This window comes from Megalobrama amblycephala, linkage group LG15 (assembly GCF_018812025.1).
Source record: "Megalobrama amblycephala isolate DHTTF-2021 linkage group LG15, ASM1881202v1, whole genome shotgun sequence".
Lineage (NCBI taxonomy): Eukaryota > Metazoa > Chordata > Actinopteri > Cypriniformes > Xenocyprididae > Megalobrama > Megalobrama amblycephala.
The window spans coordinates 14,855,725-14,878,755 of NC_063058.1; the positions used below are offsets into that span (position 1 = coordinate 14,855,725).

At 36.4% G+C, this 23,031-nt stretch overlaps 2 long non-coding RNA genes across 3 annotated transcripts in view; one reads left to right on the forward strand and one right to left on the reverse strand.

The window, feature by feature from the left end:
• The window catches only part of LOC125247421, a 73,168-nt gene extending 71,754 nt beyond the window's left edge, over nucleotides 1-1,414 (forward strand). For both annotated transcript variants that reach the window (XR_007180079.1, XR_007180081.1), the window contains one exon: nucleotides 591-1,414. This is a non-coding gene — a long non-coding RNA (uncharacterized LOC125247421). The remainder of the gene's footprint in view (nucleotides 1-590) is intronic.
• On the reverse strand, nucleotides 676-18,805 carry LOC125247422. The gene is made up of 3 exons (XR_007180082.1): nucleotides 18,780-18,805; nucleotides 16,305-16,453; nucleotides 676-805 (listed from the first exon to the last, which is right to left on the reverse strand). It is a non-coding gene; the product is annotated as an uncharacterized LOC125247422 (long non-coding RNA).
• Nucleotides 18,806-23,031: the final 4,226 nt, after the last annotated feature.

Below are 23,031 nucleotides of genomic sequence, written 5' to 3' on the forward strand. Positions count from 1 at the left end.
TATGGTTCAAAAGTTATTAGCATAAACATAAGTGCAACTTTGAACAGCTGGTGGCGCTAGAGGGATTGAGTTAGAGACTCCAAATTTGCTATGGACAAAGGTCATTCTGTCCTCTAACTGTATGCCAAATTTCACAACTTTCTCGCAAGCGGTTCTATGGGCTGCCATAGACTTCAAGAGCGGAAGAAGAAGAAGAAGAAGAATAATAAGCGTACGGAACGCCAACAATAACAATAGGTGCCTAAGCACCTTCGGTGCTTGGCCCCTAATAAAAGCAATAAAATGACCTTTATGCTGTTCTTAAAATGCTTTGGATGCAGTTTTGTATTCATAATCATGCAGGCATTAATATATTAGTCAATAATTTCAGACCTAAAAATTCATTTTGAATGCAAATCAGATATATAGCAGATTATATAGTACTGATCAAAAGTTTGTAAACATTACTATTTTTAATGTTTTTGAAAGACGTCTCTTATGCTCTTCAAGCCCGAATTTACACACACACACATATATATATATATAAATTGTGTTTGTGTGTGTGTGTGTGAACTGAAACTCATAAAAATGCATCTATGTACTGATTGCAGGTCACCTAAACCAAGACCTTCACCATCCTCTTCGATCTGCAGTATGACAGGAAAAGAACCCGAGGAGCCTACTGGTCACGGTCCACAGAGAGCTGTTTTCTCCTGGCTTGTAATCTTCATCCTTTGACCCCACTTTGTGGAGGTCCATCTTCTCCATTACCAGCAGATGTTCTACCAGCCTTGTTGGAGTCATCCCGGACACACCCATCAACCTCCTGAGAATGACAGTGGGGTTTTAAAAAGGTTCCTCTGGTTGGTTAAAAGACATGAGCTCTGCTAGCAGAAAGCAAAACTGTCCCTATGGGTGCCCTAAAATGGATTCCTGACATTGATGAATTGGCCTGAATGAGGGACATGATGATATTTCACCCTTAACATTAGACAGAGTGCAAGTCAACGCCCTTTGGAACACAAAAACAGAAGCAAAAAATACCAAAACACGCCATCATATGAGGCGTACTCTGACATTTTGTTTTCACACGGGAATTGAGTCTCCCCGTCGGTTGACACATAGTTGGCTGTAAAGAATTGTATGCTAAATCACTGATGCTTCATGAATGCAGATCCCTGTGGAAGATCCCTGCGGTATATTATATGCACTAAGAAGGACAGATTTTTTAGCCATATTGTTTTGTAATTTGATGAAAATTAGAGACAAATTTTGTGGCATTTCAAACTGCTTGCATCGCCTTTAATATTAACTTTAATCTAGGGTCAAATTCATATTAAAATTCATAGTCATAACAAATAATTATTATATGATTTTGGGTCCTAAAAAGAAAACAAATCTGTGTTCAGCTTTTTTTTTTTAAATATGAACATTTAAATGGTGGCTGTCTTAAAAAGAATTTATTCAAACATACATTCAATATTGAAGAACAGGTTAAGTAAAATTACAATGCAATATAGTGCATATATTTAGCAAAATGCTCCTCTCTACGTCCATTTTTCTAGCTGACTAATGAGTTTTTGCACACTGAATGGCTTTTGTGAGGTAAATGTGATGGTAAATGTGACATTGTTTACAAGCTGTTTTATTGACGCGGTTGAAACAATGATGAGCGATTACATGTGACATAATAAGGATTTCGGTAAGTTGTACTGTATCTTTCAACATACCTTCTGATGTTCATTCATGTTTATTTCATGTTGTAGCTAGTAAAGTGCTTTGCGTGACCTGAGGCGCTACAGCGATCTGTCACGCCACATTAAAGAGCGCCAAAAAAGATAGCGACAGCTTGAGAGATGTCTATGGTGTCACTCCAGTCTATGGGAAATTAACCATTTTTGATTCTTATGAGGTTTATTGTGCTTGCAATTAGTTATTAGAATTATTAAAATCGTATAAAGATATAAAAATTACCTTACCTAACTGGAAACGACCATCTCATAGAATGACTTGTGTAGTTAATTGTTGTTAATTGGCTTAGCAAACACTCAGCCAAATCAATTTACACTACATTATCACTAGACTGACTATAGAACATGAGTAACTCAAAGCCAGAACAGTGTGCAAAAATCAATTCAGTAACTCCCCAGTTCCTTTGGAAAAAGCCAACAGCTCTTGTATTAGCATCCCACAACTTTGACCATTACATGACCACCAGTTTAATCACACCCTTGTATAATAATAATTTAATTCAGTCACTGTTTATTTCAAAAGCTAAATGTAGAACAGTGTTCCCTCTGAGATGTAATTTATTCACACGTTGCTCTTTGTCACAGCGCAGACAATCGACAATGACTCGGATGCAGGTTTGTGGCAGTGTGACTTGTTTCTGCTTTAGATTATATCCTTCTATTCGGTAAGTGTGAGGAACAGGAAAAAAGGTAATAAACAGGGAGTGTCTCCTTTCGCCCACACTGAGGGCACACACATGCTGTTACTCAGAGAGGCCGAGAAACAGACAGAGGGAAATGGATCTTACAAAGGTTGAATCACAATGCTTCACTTTCTGACTCAGTAGCATACTTATGCAATTGTTCTTCACACACACAAACAGCATACTTCCACTCTCTTTCACATGCACACATGCACATCACATCACATCACATTTTTATTTTTTTTACTGGAGCACAAAATTTAGAAGTAACAAATAAATAAGGTAATAATAATAATAGCAATAATAATAATAATGTGATAATGCCTATAAATATTATTATTATAAATAATAATAAATATGCTTAAATTATGATATAGAAAAAAACCTGAATGTAGACAGTCTGACATAATTATGCACTGGTAGGCTAATTAAAGAAAACAGATGATATTTGTGCTAGTTGCCACACAGGCAGGGATATTATAATTATAATTTTAGCCATTTTTTTTTTTTTTTTTTAGCAGTAGGTTTTAAATGTCGGCTTCAAACATTTAGTTTAAACATCAGTCTTAAATTAGAATAAATTTGTGAATCTACTCCCCAAAATATTCCAATATCATATTTCTTTCAGTATTTATTTATTTATTTATTGGATAAATAAGTGAACACATTAAATCCACACTGGCAAATATTTAGTGTCAATTATATAATGATTATTGACCTAAATAAATTTTTATTTTTCATAAATGTCAGGTCAGTACGGAAGAGGATTAGGGCCAAGCAATAATAAAAAAATAAAACCATCTCGAGATTAAAGTTGTTAAATTACGAGAAAAAACTCGAAATAAAATGTTGATAATAAACTCATTAAATTACGAGAAAAAAATAGTTAAATTTCAAGAAAAAAGTTGAGATAAAATGTTGAGAATAAAGTCGTTAAATTACGAGAAAAAACTCGTTAAATTTCGAGAAAAAAGTCGAGATAAAATGTTGAGAATAAAGTCGTTAAATTACGAGAAAAAACTCATTAAATTAAAAAAAAAAAGTCGAGATAAAATGTTGAGAATAAAGTCATTAAATTACGAGAAAAAAGTCGTTAGATTATGAGAACAAATTCGTTAAATTACAAGAACAAATTAGTTAAATTACGAATTTGTTCTCATAATTTAACGACATTTTTCTCGTAATTTAATGACTTTATTCTCAACATTTTATCTCGACTTTTTTCTCGAAATTTAACGACATTTTTCTCATAATTTAAGGAATTTGTTCTAGTAATTTAATGACTTTTTTTCTCATCATTTAATGACTTTATTCTCAACATTTTATCTCGACCTTTTTCTCGAAATTTAATGAGTTTTTTCCCGTAATTTAACGAGTTTATTCTCAACATTTTATTTTGACTTTTTTCTCGAAATTTAACAACTTTAATCTCGAGATGTTTTTATTTTTTATTATTGCTTGGCCCTAATCCTCTTCCGTATGTCAGAGTAAATTTGCATAAAATATTGTAATTTTCTGCATTTTAATGATAATATTCATAGGCCAAAACCAATGGTTTGATATTTTTACATTTTGTTGTTTTATTAAATTAATTTTTAATATTTGTGTTTGTTTGTAAACTTATAAACTATAATAGAGAGTTTAATGATATGTATTATCATGTGACAACATGCTCTGTTATTGTGTTATTATTCATGCGTATATTCAATAAACTACATCTTTTTTTTCCTTGGAAATAATTGTAGAATGATATATTTAATAGCTTTTTGCATTCAAGGCTTGTTTATACAGAAATTAAAAACCTAATCTATCAAAGTGACCATGTTCAGTGCGTACATTGGGCTTAAAGTGAACTAGAAGACATCATAAGGATGAATGACTGTTCAGAACACATGGATGTTTTTCTCACTCAAGTTTCCTCATTACGTCACCAGCAGAGCTGTCTTTAGTTTTCACTTCTTGAGCCATCTGTTGCTCCAACTGTTGCTTTCCCTTCTTTAGTGAGAAAGACAAAGTGATAAGGAAAGACGTCACTCTGGGAGCCCATTTGCATCTGTCTTGCGTGGTCTCATCAATAGTGCTCTGCACTAAATTCAGGTATAAAGAGGTCTAAAAGCATTTTGAGATTATCATTCTAACTATATTTATAGACAGTGTTGGGGGTAATGTATTACAAGTAATGCGAGTTACGTAATCAGATTACTTTTTCAATTGGACATCAGTGTATGGACGTCAAACGGATGTCATTTTTTTGACGTCAATTTGTCTTTTTTTTCCCGTCAATTTGTCTTTTTTTTCCCGACATCAATTGGACATCAGTGTGTGGACGTCAAATGGATGTCAATTTTTTGATGTCAATTTGAAGTTTGTTTTTCGACATCAATTTGACATCAGTGTGTGGATGTCAAATGGATGGCAATTTTTTTATGTCAATTTGACATTTTTTTTTTTTTTTTTTTACATCATTTGGACATTAGTGAGTGGACGTCAAATGGATGTCAATTTTTAATGTCAATTTGACGTTTGTTTTTCGACATCAATTTGACATCAGTGTGTGGACGTCAAATTGACGTCAATTTAATGTTTTTCTTCGACATCAATTTGACATCAGTGTGTGGATGTCAAATTGACATAAAAAAATTGACGTCAATTTGATGTTTTTCTTCTACATCAAATTGATATCAGTGTGTGGATGTCAAATTGACATCAAAAAATTGACGTCAATTTTATGCTTTTTTTCAACATCAATTGGACATCAGTGTGTGGATGTCAAATGGATGTCAATTTTTAATGTCAATTTGATGTTTGTTTTTCGACATCAATTCGACATCAGTGTGTGGACGTCAAATTGACGTCAAAAAATTTAAGGCCTTTATTAACCCCCCAAAGCCTTGTGGAGTAAGTTTATGATGGACGGATGGATGTACTTTTTCCGAGCTTCAAACAGGTGGTTTCCAAGCACTGCCATTATAAAGCTTAGGAGCATCAGGGTTATTATTAATATAACTTGGATTGTATTTGTCTGAAAGAAGAAAGTCATATACACCTAGGATGGCTTGAGGGTGAGTAAATCATGAGGTAATATTCATTTCAAAGTGAACTAATCCTTTATAAGTAACTTTCCCCAGTACTGTTTGTAGGTAGTCTGTGTTGCATTAGATAAACGAATTCATACACAAGCTAATTATGCACGTCTTTTATGCCGAAATATGCTGCTAATTTGGCTTTAAAGGTCACTTAGAGCCAATAATAACAGTAAAGCTTGAATGACCCTCCAATCTCTTGCGTTTCTCAGTTTAGCTTCTCTTTCTATCTGCACTTCTCTTTGCTGAGGTGGCATAATACAGAAATCTGCATACGGTGCCATTAAACCTTATTATCTGAGAGCACACCCCTATTCAAATCTTAAAGTTCTGTTTGATTAAAAGTGCTTTAAAATCGTATAGTATCACTTCTCATAGGGGTATCAGTTTGGATTATAAATGTATCCATCCATCCTTGATTTTGGATCCCTATTGATGAAATTCAGCAGAGAGCAGTGGAAAATGTAGGGTGGTGAGTGTGTATGTATTTTCATGTAGAGGTAGGTTAAATGTTTTACAAGTCATGGGAGATTTTCATTTATTTATTCTATTGTTTTCTGGTGTGTTTATGAGTTGATCTTAAGCCCTGTTCAGACTGGACTAGTTTTCCCTGAGGAAGCCACATACATTGTTTTGCAGAAGAACTATGTGTTTTATTTCCATTCGAATTAAACAAATGTTTTTTTTGGCTAACTCAAGTCCACAGAGAAATCTAATCCCATTCTGAAGAGAATGTCTGTTGTGAGGGTATATTATTAACTCCTAATTTATTTTGATGTTGTTGAAGCATCTGGTGCAACTTCATTATGGATTTAGACTTTAAGTTCTGTTTATTTCATTGGGCTTCTTATACACTCTCAGAAAAAAGGTACAAAATCTGTCACTGGGGCAGTACGGTACCCTTTCGAAAGGTACTAATACTAATACACTTTAGGTAATATGTACTAATATGCACCTTTTAGGGGTAAGTAAGGTACAAAAGTGTACCTTTTCAAAAGGTACCGCCCCGGTGACAGCTTTTGTACCTTTTTTTCTGAGAGTGTACTGCCATAGAGATCCCAGTCCTGCCTGAATCATTATGAATTCAACCTAAATAATCACAGTTCTGTTAATAACTGTAACTCAAATGTCATTAAAAAACAAATCCCATCTGAATAGTGCCATAATTTTACTGGTAACACTTTACAATAAAGTTTTTAGTTAAAGGGTTAGTTCACCCAAAAAATGAAAATTCTGTCATTAATTACTCACCCTCATGTCGTTCCACACCCGTAAGACCTTCATTCATCTTCAGAACACAAATTAAGATATTTTTTTATAAAACCCGATAGCTCAGTGAGGCCTCCATTGCCAGCAAGATAATTAACACTTTCAGATGCCAAGAAAGCTACTAAAATTGTATTTAAAACAGTTCATGTGACTACAGTGGTTCAACCTTAATGTTATGAAGCGTCGAGAATACTTTTTGTACGCCAAAAAACAAAGTAGCGACTTTATTCAACAATATCTAGTGATGGGTGATTTCAAACCACTGCTTCATGAAGCTTTGAAGCTTTATGAATCTTTTGTTTCGAATCAGTGGTTCGGAGCGTGTCATTTGCGTGAGCGTGTCAAACTCATTTTGCCGTATCTATTCTACGAGATTACACACGCGTACTATTGACACGCATTCTGTATTTATTTAAATGAATTCTGACTGGTTTCCTTTGGGCACTTCATATCTGAAAGTGGTCCTGAATTGATTTAAATTAGTTTTCATTTAAATTATAGAAAATGTAAAGGGTAAAATAAGAAAGTGACATATTTTGATCACCTGCAATAAGATTCAACACAGTTTGTGAAGAGTTAATAGCAATCCTCTGAATTCAACATGCTCTGTTAAGCAGATTTAACCAACCAAAATCCTTCCCAATTTTTGCCTGTTTAGAAACACGCTTCTGAGTCCATTTGTTTCTTACACTGGAGCTGTCAACAAAAACTTGCTTAATCATTCATCAGGATGTTCATTAATTGCCTGTTGAGTTCTAAGTAGAATAAAGGAGCATGGTAAAAAAGTGGCATGTTATATTTGTGACAGAACTTGAACAGCTTTATAGCGCTGGGCTTATTTCAGTGTCAGCTTCAGGCCAAGACGTCTTAGCATCTTTAGATCTGTTCTTAATGGAACAGGGCCATCACTTTTATGGCATTGCCCTCTGGAGATTCCCAAATGGCTTGGATATCTCTCTCTAAAGTTTGTGTAGGACAGGATGAGATTAAGCAGCCAATTCTGCAGATGAGGCCACAGTGGCATGACAGCAAACCACAAGATAGACATGGAGCCAGTATGCATCCTTAAAAAAATGTAGTTAATGTGGCACCATACTTGTGTTACAGCACAAATTTTAAACTTGTCAGATTCATCAAGGCAATTTCAAACCAAAGTTGTCAACTTTTGGACTGTAAAGTACTTTAGACCAGCTGAGATGGGATTTTTCATACCTACGAGGCTGTTTTAAGTCCAAAGGCCACACACTAGGTGTTCATAACAGCATTCGCCCACGGGCAACACTGTATTCGCAATTGTTATGAAACGTATCCTCTCAATGTGAATCAAGTTCATGCTTTTTTTCCTGCCTGTCCACTCCCCATAATGCTGAGCAAAGCATAGCTCCAGGAAGAATACTGCAGCGATTCAGAAGCCAATAAACATCATTCCATTTTGACTTGCAGACACTCAAATTGCATTTTCCTGAAGCAACTGTTTATCTTTTTAGTGATTTTTGGCTGGGTGTAGGCGAGACTAATATACTTTAATATATTATATACAGAATGTACTGTTCAAAAATTTGGGGTCAGTACTTTTTGAAACAAATTCCTTTTTTTTTTCCAGCAAAGATACATTAAATTGTTTAAAAGTAAATATATATATATATATATACACACACACACACACACACACACACATACACATATGTGTATATATATATATATATATATATATATATATATATATATATATATATACCTGTATATATATAGTTACTTTTGATCAATTTAATGTATCTTTGCTGGAAAAAAAAAAAGGAATTTGTTTCAAAAAGTACTGACCCCAAATTTTTATATATATATATATATATATATATATATATATATATATATATATATATATACACACACACACACATACACACACACACACCCCAAAGATATTTTAATTTGTAATAATATTTCGCAATATTACTGTTTTGGAGTACATGGAGCCTTGGTGTGCATAGGAGACTTGTTTCAAAAACTAATTTATACAGTATTTCTTTTTTAAAAAAATTTCTCTTTTTTGTACTTAATTTGACAAAATGTTCAAATATGTTCTTAGTGCATTTGAGAAATTTGATAGATTTATGTTCTTCACCAAAATGTGTCTTGTGTAAACTTTTCTCTTAATTACATGGAGTATTAAGAAGAGAACAAATTGTTTCGCTTTTTTTAATAGCAGCTTTGCAAATAGTGCTTGACAGAAAAGCCAAAAACCACACAAAGAATAATGATATTTACTCCTTGTGAGTCCATGCTCACTTTAAGAAGGAATTAATCACATATGTCAGAGGTGCAGTACAGTTTTTTTTTTTTTTCGTCTATCTTTCTTCCTTTTTATACCCTCCGCCAGGTCCCTTGCCGCTTCTTCAAAACACTAGCACACATGTCAACTTGAGAAATGCCACCCTATTCCCTTTCTGGCAGGGCCCATGGCTGAGCAGATGGCATGTGGATGTCAAGCACCAAAGTATTTATTGCCATGCGCCCTCATGATGGCAAAAAAGCAATAGTTGAACCCATCCATTCTGCTGGTCGAGGACTGGAAATGTGTCTTGAGTTTGTGTGTTTATGAAAATATCACCAAGTTGTCAGATTTGAGAGACAACTCTTGGCACCCTAGCGACAGCCTTCATCTACTGCTCATCACCTGTGACATCAACTTCTTGGATGGCTAAAGCTAAACTGCATAGTTGAGTCTCATTGAAGATGAGGCCCCATATATTGTACAGCCCCCTTGGTGGCTGTTGATCTGAGTGGGGCAATTATTTTGATAGTGTCCAAAGCACCAGTAATTAATAACTGGCAGAAGCAACGGGTGAATTAGGAATCAAGAAAAAGGAAGGAAATGGAGTGTCCATGACTGTGACAGGGTGACGTCTTGTGCTCTTGTGGCTTTAGAACTGAACAAATCTGAACAGGCATTTGATTTGGAGACCTGTAGACCAGAGGGGACAGTGATACTCTCTAGAGATCCAGGGACTGTAACAGGTCTATTTCTGGTATGGCCAGAGATGGAACAAAGAATTCAGGTGGGAGATGACTGAACCGGAATGCACACACACTGAAAGAAAATTCTATTGCTATTTGCTTAGTGTCATGTCATTCCAAGTTATTTAGGTTTGGAGTGACATAACAGGCAGTAGCAATGCACTGAAATTTCAACAACCGAAAATTTTCAGTTTTGGACTAAATGGGTTGACTGAAATCATTGACCGGAACAGAAAGGCATCTATAAAACAGCTTGCAAATAATGTTAACATTGGTTCTATTAGAAGCTCAAAAGTGCTGCGTAACACGAGATTGAATCTCATTGGTTCTTGTGGAAGCTCAAACATGCTGCGTAACACGAGAATGAAACTCATTGTTTCTTGCGGAAGCTCAAATGTGCTGCGTAACACGAAAATGAACCTCAATGGTTCTGCAGAAGCACAAACAAGCTGCGTAACACACGAGAATGAACCTCACTGGTGCTTGTAGAAGCTCAAACATGCTGCATAACATGAGAATGAACCTCATTGGTTCTTGTAGAAGCTCAAACATGCTGCATAACACGAGAATGAACCTCATTGGTTCTTGCGGAAGCTCAAATGTGCTGCGTAACACGAGATTGAATCTCAATGGTTCTTGTAGAAGCTCAAACGTGCTGCGTAACACGAGATTGAATCTCAATGGTTCTTGTAGAAGCTCAAATGTGCTGCGTAACATGAGATTGAATCTCAATGGTTCTTGTAGAAGCTCAAACGTGCTGCGTAACACGAGATTGAATCTCAATGGTTCTTGTAGAAGCTCAAATGTGCTGTGTAACACGAGATTGAATCTTAATGGTTCTTGTAGAAGCTCAAACATGCTGCGTAACACGAGATTGAATCTCAATGGTTCTTGTAGAAGCTCAAATGTGCTGCGTAACATGAGATTGAATCTCAATGGTTCTTGTAGAAGCTCAAATGTGCTGCGTAACACGAGATTGAATCTCAATGGTTCTTGTAGAAGCTAAAACGTGCTGCGTAACACGAGACTGAATCTCAATGGTTCTTGTAGAAGCTAAAACGTGCTGCGTAACACGAGACTGAATCTCAATGGTTCTTGTAGAAGCTAAAACGTGCTGTGTAACACGAGATTGAATCTCAATGGTTCTTGTGGAAGCTCAAACATGCTGCGTAACATGAGAATGAATCTCATTGTTTCTTGCGAAAGCTCAAATGTGCTGCATAACACGAGAATGTACCTCAATGGTTCTTGCAGAAGCACAAACAAGCTGTGTAACACAAGAATGAACCTCATTGATTCTGCGGAAGCTCAAACGTGCTGTGTAACACGAGATTGAATCTCAATGGTTCTTGTAGAAGCTCAAATGTGCTGCGTAACACGAGATTGAACCTCATTGGTTCTTGTGGAAGCTCAAACATGCTGCGTAACACGAGAATGAAAATCATTGTTTCTTGTGGAAGCTCAAATGTGCTGCGTAACACATGAGAATGAACCTCACTGGTGCATGTAGAAGCTCAAACATGCTGTGTAACACGAGAATGATCCTCATTGGTTCTGCGGAAGCTCAAACGTGCTGCGTAACACGAGAATGAACCTCATTGGTTCTTGTAGAAGCTCAAACATGCTGCGTAACACAAGAATGAAACTCATTGTTTCTTGCGGAAGCTCAAATGTGCTGCGTAACACATGAGAATGAACCTCAATAGTGCTTGTAGAGGCTCAAACATGCTGAGTAACACAAGAATAAATCACATTGGTTCTTGTAGAAGCTCAAACGTGTTGCGTAACACATGAGCCCGAACCTCACTGGTTCTTGCAGAAGCTCAAACGTGCTGCATAACACGAGAATGAACCTCATTGGTTCTTGCGGAAGCTCAAATGTGCTGCATAACATGAGAATGAACCTCATTGGTTCTTGTGGAAGCTCAAATGTGCTGCGTAACATGAGAATGAACCTCATTTGTTTTTGCAGAAGCTCAAACATGCTGCGCAGAAGCTTAAACATGCTGCGTAACACGAGAACACTTCTTTTGTGTTTAGAAGATGAACGAAATTCTTATGATTTTGGAACAACATGAGGGTGAGTAAATGATGACAGAATTTTCATTTTTGGGTGAACTTACCCTTTAAATAAACTAGTTTTGGTTTTCGGCTAAATAAAAACTTTATTTTTGGGGTTAAGTAAAAAAATAATTTCAGTGCATCACAAACAGAGAGTAAATTGTGACATTTTTGTCTTTTTTTGAGTGAACTACTCCTTGCAGCACATGCATACAATCAAAATTGCATCCTCATCCACTTTCCGCCCACTTTCAATTTCTTGTCTAGTTCTCTATCTGTCACTGTCTCTCAAAGTTTCCTTTTGTCTTTTACTCCCTCGGTTTCCTCTCCACCTTTCACACATACAAGAAAAACACCCCCGCAAAAACCTCTGGCAACTCCTGGCTGTTCATCGATCCTGGCGTGTGCGGCTGTGAACATAGATTTGCGATGACCTGATCTCTGTTAACATGTTTGCAAGTTTGGACTCACAGGATGGGAACCTCATGTGCTAGTACCCTTCAACCTTTCAGATGATTTTTGAACTCTAGGGTTAATAAAAGTCTAACCTAAGTCAACTCCATTCAGTATCCAAGACAACAAGGCTTTTACACAGAACTATTGCTGTCTTGAACCCTTTGTCTCAGAAGACCGGAGTCCAATTGCAACTTACCAAATCAGTGCAATAAGAGGGAAGGGCAACCTGTTTCAGCATATCACCAATGTTCCTTATAGGTTTTGAGGTTGATGAACCTTACAATCTAGTCATCAACTATCAAGAATGAAGGCCAAAACTACTGGCCTTTAAGACTTCAAAAGGTCTCAGAAAAAAGGTCTCTATTCTTAGTTCTGCCTGTCTTCTGTCCTTCTGGCTTCTGATCACTCGTTCAACTACTCTTCACCACTCCTACAAAAGTAGCGAATGACCATAACTACATATTATCCCTCGGCAGTTCCCTGAAGATAGTTACTTTCTCTGTCTGCTGTGGAGAACCCGAAGGGACAGAGGAGAAAAGGCAAACTCAAAGCCGGGGAAGGAGGGAAAAAAGAGCACTTGAATCCAACTCAATCAATACGTCCTGAGAGACCATTATGGGATTGTTCTTTGTCAGTCCTGCACAGGCCACAGAGTCAGTCACAAACCAAGTCAGAGTTCTTCCTAGAAACCTCTTCAGCTTTGTTTTTTTAAAGAACTATTCTGCCACCGAGAGTGTTGACCTTCGGTGTATATTCCCACTGGATCCAAATCTTTGCTTTATTGATCTGTTCTCCAGACATTCATTTATTCCTCTGAAAGTTGTTGTGGTGTTTAGCTGTGCAGTCAAATGCATATGGTTAATAGAGCTCCTGATGTAGCTCACTTTTGTGCAAGTACTCCAATTGCGGGAAGAGAAGAGGGGGGATGAGTTGGTGATGGTGGGAGTTCAAGAATGGGGACGAGGCCATCTGAACACCTTTATTTCACCCCGTGAACAAAAGCCATTGAAGCAAGCCACTGACTCCAATTAAATTGCTATTAAATCGAACCTCAATGTCTTCCTCTTTCAATTTGTCTGTGAAGGACTTTTTGCGCTTCCACTTTAACGTGCCAACTGAAGTGACCGTGTCTTCTTCCACTCCACAAAGAAATTGACTGACAGCTCTTGGCTTGGCAGAAGTAGTGGGGTTAAATTGTTTTTCTTTCTTTGCTAAACAAATGGATCAATTACATCAGCAGCTACCCAGGTTGCCGGGTCTGGGAGGGTTCAGTTAGTTGAACAGATTCTGAGTTGAGCCCACAATGCCCTGGGAAATTAGTATTTGGAGCACCAGTCTGGGTATTCCTGAATTGGCAGGCTCATTCTGGAAGGCTGGCAGAAGCTTTAGGACAAGAACATAATGCTCCATCTTAGTTTGCATCGTGACACAAGAAGATCACAGTATAATCTGGCAACTGTACCGCAGCTGGGGAATGTCAAGGCTGCTTATTTGATGAAATGAGATGAGCTACACGGATAAGATGAGCTGAGTCATTTGATTGCTTTCATTTAACTTTTCTTGACTCCAGACTTTATTACTTGTCACAAGTTTTTGATTCTAGGATGTCTCCTTGTAAATGACTCCTTGCATCTTCAAGTCATAAATTTAACATACTTAAGAATGATTCTGTGGATTAACCTGAATCTCCCTGTTCTTGATTTAATTGAAACTCAAACTAGTATGGTGGTTGCAGGTGATAAACCTGCTGTGAATTGTCACCCAGGACATTGTCCTCTTAGCATTTTATTATTCATTTGGTGCTGGCTTGTTCTATAGCTTGATGTGTGACTGTTTCATGTTCAAAGATGATGCAGTATCAAAGGAGAACTGCTGAGCAGCTTCAGTTAGTGCAGGGATGTTAAAATGCAATGCTTAGTTTCAAAAATTCTCTCAAATGCACATTTCTTGAACTTTGTCAGAATCTGTAGGTGGATCTTGGATATGAATCTTTTATTTTTTTATCATTGTTTTAAACACTTTTTATGGTGAAATGACTTGCCTAACTCCACCCGAACAGCAGAGTCTTTAACCATTTTCAAAACTTGACATTAAAGGGTTAGTTCACCTAAAAATGAAAATTCTGTCATTAATTACTCACCCTCATGTCGTTCCACACCCATAAGACCTTTGTTCATCTTCGGAACACAAATTAAGATATTTTTGATAAAATCTGATGGCTCAGCGAGGCCTCCATTGACAGCAAGATAATTAACACTTTCAAATGCCCAGAAAGGTACTAAAGACACGTGATTTCAGTATATGAGGCTTCGTTACATCATAAATGTTTCGAAATTTCAATGGTTCACATGACTTTGGCAGTTTGATACACACTCCGAACCACTGATTTGAAACAAAATATTCGTAAAGCTTCGAAGCTTCATGAAGCAGTGTTCTGAAATCGGCCATCACTAGATATTGTTGAATAAAGTCGTTATTTTTTTTTTTTTTTTTTGTGCACAAAAAGTATTCTCGTCGCTTCCTAACATTAAGGCTGAACCACTGTAGTCACATGAATTTTTATGGGCATTTGAAAGTGTTAACTATCTTGCTGTCAATGGAGGCCTCACTGAGCCATCGGATTTTATTAAAAATATCTTAATTTGTGTTCCGAAGATGAACGGAGGTCTTACAGGTGTGGAATGACATGACGGTGAGTAATAAATGACAGAATTTTCATTTTTGGGTGAACTATTAGTACTTGTGTACTAATACGTGTACTGTGCTAGACTAACTGGGACTTGTCACAGCACTTCAATATTGTAAATGTACTGTTTTGTACTCCACAGAATACTTCAATAATAAATTGGACCAATGCTAACTGCTAAATGCTAATGAGTATATCTAGTTAATGCTTCCCTTGGAGGAAAATGATTATAATGTTAGCCATAATATCACATCCACTGCTAAATGCACCAGTTGTCAGGGTAGTACATCAATCATTATAATAGACTTTTTGTCCATGATTTAACCATTAAACTCGTCCTTTACATTCTGCTAGAATTCAAATTCGTATGAACAAATTATTTTGAAAAATCTGAACTGGAAAGGTCAGTTATCTCTAGATGACTCTAATTGGAAATATTTTCCTTTTCCTTATGTGCGATTTAAAGTACTAAATCCTCTCTTACTTAATTTCACTTAATTTTTAGCAAGCTAGGATGATGAATCGAATGACCTCCCTTCTTCTGGCTCAAATCAACTCTTGATTAATCAATTTCTAATCAATGCTGATGGATGAATTGTCTTGATGTATCATTTAGCAGGCGGAGGGGGCTCCCCCGTGTGTCTGGTGGATGATGCTTTAGAATGACAAGCGAGTGATGCCAGACAGAGGTCATTAATGTGTATTTCACTTCAAAAGTAGAGACGTGCCAACAAGATGGAGCTCTTCGGTTTCATGTAAGTTCGGATCAGAGTGCAGTTTGATCCAGGCTTTAGGAGATGGGCCAGTATGGGTTTGTGGAGTTGTTTGAGCTTCTCTGGAGAGATTTACTCTGTATAATGTAACATCTCTGTACTGCAATGTTCAGAATAGCTATGGACTGAATGCTGTATTAGAAAAAAGACATTAATATCAAGTTCACTCAAAAATAATAACTGTCATCATTTACTCTAACTCTTATGATCTGTTATATTTTTCTTTTTTTTTCAGTTGCTGTAACAGTATTCAGCCATAAAAAGCCTTGGAAACTTCTTGTTAAAGTAGAACAGTAAGCACATGATGAGAGCCCTTAAACCAAGTGAGACTGTGTTTATGAGTGATGTGCTTTTGCTGCATGTTTGAAAGGTGCAGAACAGCAATATACAGTAGAATAAGGGACGGATTGAAAGAAAAAGAGAGATATGCTTGATGAGGCCCTCTGTTGTTTGTTTCCCATAATGCACAGCGCAGACTCTCCTGGAATACCTAATTAGCTAACACACTTCAGCTACGAATGTGGTGAGTTATGAACTAATGAGCTAACCTTCACACATCTGACCTTACACTGGAACTGATGTGAGGCTTTTTTTTTTCTTTTCTTCTCTTTCTTCATTGTGAGAAAAAGTCCAGCATCATTTGGAGTTTGGGTTGTTTTCATGCGGCATTCGAGGTGTAATATGTCAGGACAAAAATCTGGAACAGACAAAGAACATGGAAAAACATTTTTTGTAGAGAGTCGATGGACCATGTAGAGATAGTCTTGTTCACAGAGGAAAGCTTCACTTTACTGTCCACCCAGACAATATATTGAAATTAAGCTGCAATTAGTCATTTAGAAATTAGTATGTTATGACATGTTAGTTCACCCAAAAATGAAAATTATCCTATAATTTACCCACCCTCAAGCCATCCTAGGTGTATATGACTTTCTTCTTTCAGTTCAACACAATTAGAGTTATATTAAAAAATATCCTGGCTCTTCCAAGCTTTATAATGGGAGTGAATGGTAACCAATATTTTGAAGCCCAAAAAAGCACATCCATCCATCATAAAAGTAATCCATATGGGGGTTAATAAAGGCATTCTTACACAAAGTGATGCTAGTATACTATAAAATTATAAATATGGATATTTTTTCTTACAAAAAAACCCTGTAGCCATATGGATTACTTTTATGATGGATATATGTGCTTTTTTGGGGCTTCAAAATATCAGTTACTATTCACTCCCATTATAAAGCTTGGAAGAGCCAGAATATTTTTTTTTTTTTTAATATAACTCTGATTGTGTTTGGCTGAAAGAAGAAAGTCATATACACCTAGGATGGCTTGAGGGTTAGTAAATTATGGGATCATTTTCATTTTTGGGTGAACTAATCCTTTAACATATGGCCGACCCCATTTTTTGTATTATCATCTATTTGGTTTTCAGCAGCTTGGCACATCCTGATGAATGGCAGTGTAAATTATGCTAGTAGTTTTAACCTGCAAAGATGTTTGCATAAGTCTTAAAGGATTAGTCCACTTTTAAATACACTTTTCCTGATAAATTTACTCACCCCCATGTCATCCAAGATGTTCATGTCTTTCTCTCTTCAGTCGAAAAGAAATGAAGGTTTTTGAGGAAAACATTCCAAGATTATTGTCCTTACAGTGGATTTCAATGGCTACCAACAGGTTGAAGGTCAAAATTACAGTTTCAGTGCAGCTTCAAGGGTTTTAAACAATACCAGATGAGTAATAAGGGTCTTATCTAGCGAATCGATCGGTCATTTTCAAAAAAAATACAACCGTTTATGCTTTATAAACGAAATATCGCCTTGAACGTACTTTCCGCTTCCGCATTCTTCATAACGCTTACGCTGAATGTCCTATGCCTTCCCTATTCAAGTTACGGAAAAAAACGAAACTGGCGCCGCGTTCGTTCAGTAAGTAGAATAGGGAAGGCGTAGAACATTCAGCGTAAGCGTTATGAAGAATGCGGAAGCGGAAAGTACGTTCAAGGCGATATTTTGTTTATAAAGCATAAACGGTTGTATTTTTTTCGAAAATGACCGATTGATTCGCTAGATAAGACCCTTATTTCTCATCTGATATCGTTTAAAGCCCTTGAAGCTGCGCTGAAACTGTAATTTTGACCTTCAATTTGTTGGTAGCCATTGAAATCCACTGTAAGGAGAAAAATCCTGGAATGTTTTCCTCAAAAACCTTCATTTCTTTTTGACTGACGAAAGAAAGACATGAACATCTTGGATGACATGGGGGTGAGTAAATTTATCAGGAAAAGTGTATTTAAAAGTGGACTAATCCTTTAAAGTACAGCAGCAAAAATGGCCTGTTCAATTATTAGGGATGGAGAGAAAGGGGAAATGGTTCTGAATGCTTTTGGTGTAAAAACTATCCAAAGTGGAAAAATTAAAATGCTATCAAAGAACTGAATATGGCCCATTTATATGTAAAAAACGTCACAGTGAATTCAATTGAATAGTCAGCTTCCTGGGAAATGTTGTCTGTGAAATTAGACCTGTGTTGACAGTTTCCCACCCCTCATTTTTCTTGCAGAAGAAGTGAACAGGATGGTTATATAAAGTCATTATAATTAAGCATTATAATCATCAAGATAGCAGATTGTAGAAACGATATTTGTTTGATCTTGAGTAGAAGCAACATCCATTTTAAGGCAAGTCTGTGCACTTCGCAGCAATCTGGCTAACTTCTTGGTAAGGAAAGAACATCTTTTACAATTCAGACAATTTCTTTCAGATAGTGAAATAATTTTCTATGCATTGATGATGTGCGGATTCGTGTATGGACTCATTCTACAGCCACAAACTATTTCTTTTTTGTTCCCTTCCACCTCTTCTAAGCCTGAAACACAGGCTGCACGAGTCTTGAGGTGGTTGGTGAGTGACAGATATTGATTGTTCACTGTCAGGACTTATTTAGAGCCCTGGTTCGGCGCTGCCACACACAAAGGAACAGTTCAGGCTAAAATTAAATATATATTGTCATTTACTCACCCTCATGTCATTTCTTTCTTTCCTCCTTAAAAAAAAAGAAGGAAAATAAAGGTTACCATGAAAGTAGTCATACTTTCATACCATGAAATTAGTTCATTCTACAGCCACAAACTAAGATTGTTCATTTCTTTGTTCTTCTACCTCTTCTAATCCTGATACACAGGCTGCATAAGTCTTGAGGTAGTTGGTGAGTGACAGATATTGACTGTTCACTGTCAGGTCTTATTTAGGACCGGGGCACACAACAGATTTTAAAGGAACTGTTCAAGCTAATATTAAAAATGTGTTGTCATTTACTTACGCTCATTTTATTCCAAACTCTTACCCTTTCTTTCTTTCCTGCTTAAAATAAATAATCATTACCATGAAAGTAGTCATGAGCTATCTTCGGATACTTTTGTGTGAGGAACAGATCGTCTGTTAAACCCTTTTTGGTTTTAAATCCCAGGGCTTTGTATGAATTGCATTGGTTCTTTCTAAATAAATGCATTGTGAGGATTCAGGCACTGTATGATAAATAAAAGAAGAACCGATCCAGACAAAAGGTTATTAATGATATAAAACCTCAGAACTAAGAGCTTGTCTCATCAATCAGGCATGAAAGCAATTAAGTACACTAAGATACCGCTAGTAACAGAGCCTCTTCTAAGTGAAATGACCCGACTGTATACAATATGCATTACAGTCAAGAGTCGGATGTTATTTACACATCCGTTTAAGAGATATAAATCTATTAAATTTTGCTGCAAGTGCGCATTTACAAAATCATTGTGCGTTATTACTATGCTAATGGGAAAAAAAAACATATTCATGCATGCTGGAGTAGTGTACATTTTGTAATAATGTAAAAGTCTTTACTGTCACTATTGATCAATTTTATGGTTCCTTGCTTGAACTTACTGACCCCAAACTTTTGAATAGTAGTGTGTTATAATATAATTTCTTATTATTCTATATTTTTTATGTATAATTGACTTTGAAACATTTATCGTTCACTGAATTCTAAACCTTGATGTGTTCATAGGAGTTTATAAAAGGTACAGTAGAGTTGGGGAAAACGCCCCCCTTAAAGGATTAGTCCACTTTCAAATAAAATTTTCCTGATAATTTACTCACCCCATGTCATCCAAGATGTTCATGTCTTTCTTCAGTCGAAAAGAAATTAAGGTTTTTGATGAAAACATTCCAGGATTATTCTCCTTATAGTGGACCTCAATGGCCTCCAAATGGTTGAAGGTCAAAATTAGTTTCAGTGCAGCTTCAAAGGGCTTTAAATGATACCAGACGAGGAATAAGGGTCTTATCTAGCGAAACGATCTGTCATTTTCAAAAAAAAAAAATACAACTGTATATGCTTTATAAACACAAATGATCGCCGCTTACACCGTTTGGAGGCCATTGAAGTCCACTATAAGGAGAATAATCCTGGAATGTTTTCATCAAAAACCTTCATTTCTTTTCGACTGAAGAAAGAAAGACATGAACATCTTGGATGACATGGGGGTGAGTAAATTATCAGGAAAATTTTATTTGAAAGTGGACTAATCCTTTAAGGACTGTGTAATGGTGAGGTAAAATGCCCCCACTCTGTCAAAAACAATTTGCTTTATACATTTACAGCAAAAATCTACTACTACTTTTAGCACCACAACTAAAATAAACTAAATCAGTAATGAGTCTTAACCATAACCAATAATTATGAATTACAAAATTATAATAGACTGAAGTATTGTTAGCTGATGCTAACTAGCTAGCTGATGCTAACTTGAGGTAATTTTTAAATTTAAAGTCCAAATATTTTTATTCAAACACATAGTTAGATTACATTTGATAAAAAAAACAAGGATTTGATGTTAAGAACAGAGTAACTACAGTAATTATGATAGTGAGAAGGGTGCGTTTTAAATTTTCATTCTAAAAATATAAACATATTTTCCTTAAATGCCCGCTGAAGTGTCTTGGACCGCGCAGCATTATTCAATGTGTTGACGTAATTTCAGCTGAAATAGAAAGACAGGTCAATATATCAAACAGCCCCGCCTTTTTTTTAAAATAGCCAATAGCGTTTTGTTTATATCACAACTCAGCCAAAGCTGTTGAACTCAGTAAAACCTCCATTTCCTTCTAATCTCTAACAGTTTCTCCTCCTTATGTCCTCTATTTCACTTTAAAATACAGCATTCTGTGCAGAATTTAAATGGGTCCGATACCTTTTCGCGGTTCACATGATACTAACGTGAATACAGACTTCATTCACGTCATAGGAAAGCATTTCTACATTGTCTGAATCGTTCCCTATTCTCTATACAGCGCACTATATGCCATTTATGCCATCAAATGCGAATTTTGTCATTGTTTTGGAACACACCAGCTTATTCATAACCGTCCTTAGGGCTAACATATTCATACTAAAAGCTAAAAAACTTACATTTTGATTTCAGGGGGACTTTAATGTACATGTACTTCCTAACTACAGGCCTTACTATTCTCATATATTTAACTGTGATGTTCTGCAAAACATCAAGCTTTAAAACACTTATTTTCTTACTGCTGAAAATTACATCACTTAACGTGAAATCTGTTTTCTCTGAAGTACGTCGCCATTGAAAGCTTCACAGTATACTTCTACATCACTCTTGTCAACGTAACAACAACAAAAACTTATCTTAACTCAATCTAGTGGTTATTTTGGGAAAAACAGTTGGGAGGCGTTTTACCCCAGGGGGACGTTTTCCCCCCCTTTACCCTATGAATAATGTTCGATTCATATTGAGTCTTTTCAATGAATCGATTGATCCAGTTCACAAAATAAGTCTGATGTTCCATAAAAGAATGAAACAACGTAAATTTACGAGAAGTTAACACCTTATATTGACACATATTTTACATAGCTGAATCACTATTTCTGTCTTTTGACTGACAGGAAGTAAAACCCTCAATGTAAATAAGATAAAAATGTATAATTGTTGTCCCAATTCAGAGGGAAACGAAGGCGTTGAATGCAGCACACATTGAAGAGAGACGTTAACTACAGCAGAAAAGAGATGACAGTTTTCGACGACTTCAAACAGACATGAGTGATGAGAGGGAGGAACAACGTTCCTGACAAGCAGAATGAGACGACAACGTGAAGAGGCAATTAAGGAAGGAACGGAATCAATAAATACGAGTCTAGCCATTATTTCGCCCTCAGTGAAGAGGCAGGTGCTAACTGATGTGCAGGTGACAGAGTGGGTTTTTGAAAACCTCGACATCCGACCGACAGCTAGACTAGCGTTTATGCTTTCGCCATCAGTGCCTGTGACAAGTTAAAAAGGCCCTCGCGGTTTGGAGGGCTTGTGTGTGTGTGTGTGTGTGTGTGTGTGTGTGTGTGTGTGTGTGTGTGTGTGTGTGTTTCCCACCGCAAGTGCGTTTATTTACGTTGCCATGCAGAGTTCAAATAGAGCTGACAGATCAAATCCTCTGCGATTAATTGACTGCTCTCTGCTGCTTTTATTTTCGTTTTCGAAAGGAAAAAGGGAAGTTTGAAAATGCTTTTCGGGAATGAATGAGCTCGCTTAAAAGCCATGTGTCAGTAGCATATTTATTTTTACACTTAAATGTTAAATATTTCGTCAAAGAACTTTTTAGTAACGTGATGTTTTAACTTGTTTTAAAGATGTATGCTAACATTGACTTCCTCATGACAAATTGTCATTTACTTACCCTTCATGTCTAAAGGCCCGTTCACACCAAGAACAATAACTATAAAGAAGATAACTATTATGATAAATTAGTGTTCACACTAGTGGACGATCATTCTGTTATGTTACTAAGCGCGCGCTGCAGTTTTGCCGTCTGCCTCTTTGAACAGAGGATTCTGATTGGCTGTCAGTGTTTATCTTTCATCAGCTGGAGAAAAACAGTCGTTCTGAAAGTGATTCGAACTGCATTGTTTCTCTGTGTCGTTATGGTTATAGTTGTGGTGTAGACTGGTATTGTTTTAAATTTAGAATGATTTTATAACTATATATATATCGTTATTGTTATCGTCCTTGGTGTAAAAGGGCCTTAAACCTGTCATAAAGTCTGGTATAGGACTACTTCCCGTATTACATGGGGGATAAAACTACTGCTGTGTCCGAAATTGCATTCTGTATATTAGGCACTACATTTGGTTTAAAATTTTGTGACCATTAAAAAAAAGTATTTTCTATCAAAGTCCCTTTAAGACAAGTCATTTCACTTACCGGCCATCTTTAAAACGCCTCTC